This window comes from Octopus bimaculoides, chromosome 15 (genome assembly GCF_001194135.2).
Source record: "Octopus bimaculoides isolate UCB-OBI-ISO-001 chromosome 15, ASM119413v2, whole genome shotgun sequence".
Classification (NCBI taxonomy): Eukaryota; Metazoa; Mollusca; class Cephalopoda; order Octopoda; family Octopodidae; genus Octopus; species Octopus bimaculoides.
In genome coordinates this window covers 40,264,361-40,266,185 of record NC_068995.1, presented here as the reverse complement: position 1 = coordinate 40,266,185, position 1,825 = coordinate 40,264,361, and positions in this window count along the sequence as shown.

Sequence of the window (1,825 nt, the reverse complement as noted above, 5' to 3'; positions counted from 1 at the left end):
GGTTGAGTGAGGGCAGAAAAGTCCTGTTTTTTTTTTTTCACCATTTTGTTTCTTTTCACCCAACCCAAAGTCCGATCCCGCCAACCAGACGAAAATATTTTCTAAAAACTTTTCCATTTGTCATTTAGATTAAATGAGATGAGTGTCCGGTAATCTCTCACTTTGTTTCTATCTGGTTTCTTCTTAACATCATCTCTCCCTCACTAACTCTCTTCCTGTCCCCTATGCACTCTCTCTCTCCCCTTTTCTATTAGCTTCTTTCTATCCTTTCCTAATTCTTATTCTCTGTTTCTCTTTATTACATACTCACCTTCCACTCACTCTACATCTAATAATCGGTCTGTCTTTCTTTACCTTTGTTTTCTTTTTTCTCTATCTGTCTACCTGTCCGTTTGACTATCTACCTATTTTCCCCCTACCTGTGTCTCTATCTATCTTCCCTCTTTTTGTACTTACCTATAAACCTGCATCACAATCTACTTTCCTACTCGTCGCCCTCCTACCCTTTCTTGTAATCTGTCTGGCTCTATCTTTATTATCCTTTGTCTCTGATTATATTTTCGATCCTGTCGGCCTTTCCATTCATCTATCTGTCTGTTATCCGACCAACATGCGCAATCGAAACGACCAATCTCAGTTAATAAAAGGCAACGTACCCACGCCTACTTTTGCATTACTTCCGTTACAACCTAGTATATATATACATATATATATATATATATATATATATATATATATATATATATATGGTGTGTTATGTGAATTTATGGAAAGGTATCACATAAAACTGTTAAAAATGGAGAAGAGAAGATGTTGAAATTTGAAAGAATTTTAATTCATGCATATGATCGTTTCAAATAACGATATTAAAACATGCAAATTCATGGTAGAATAATTAAATTAATTTGATTAAATTAAATTAATTATATATCACTGTTCTCCTCAGTGTAAGAAGTATAAACAAAAAATTATCATTACAAAGGGCTTGATAAAGGAAATAGCAGGGAATAATTTCGGATATACATATTTATCTTTATGAAAATTATTATTATGACTGAATCGACTGATTTTTTCTAGTGAACAACGTGAAAGACTACTGCTACAGTACATTGATGCTCAGAAGAAAACAAAGCATATTTGTTTTACATTCATATTTTGATAATGTTATTTTTAATCTAATAAAGACTTTTGTACTGACGAAATGTGTTTGTTGTTGATTATAATAAGATAAAATCATGACAATAACAATACATTTCATAGTTGTAAAATAAGGCATTTTGAAACTACATACACGTCAACAACAAAAAAAGCTAGCTGCCGACTCGTAGCTCTATAGGTCTTTTAAATACCGGTGCGCTTTTTATGTCTATAAACCAAAATTTTCCACAAAATTCGGCCCTGCGGCTAAAATACCGTTGTCGGGCGAACGAAGAAATATATGTAAATAATATTTCTTCCTTCTTGGTGTTTATTCTTCGATGTTGACTGGTTACTTCGAGACGAGAATCAAAAGACAAAAACGAAAAAAAGCGTGTAATTTGCAACACAGGCAGTAAACAAAAAATAAAATAGAACAGAGTCATTTAGTAGAGATGACCGGAAAGTTGTTCTTCTTCGATTGCTATCGCAACGAGCAGTAGCTTTCTTCAACTGAGTACACGTCGCTGATTGGTTAAAATTACCCAAATACCACAAATTTAACACGAGATAACTTCTAAAATACGAAATTTTGTCAAAATTGTTCAAAGTAAACTGTGTTCTGCGTGAGAAATTACACCAGTATACGAAGTTTCAAACTGTTTAGTTAAAAAAATTAGTAAAAACA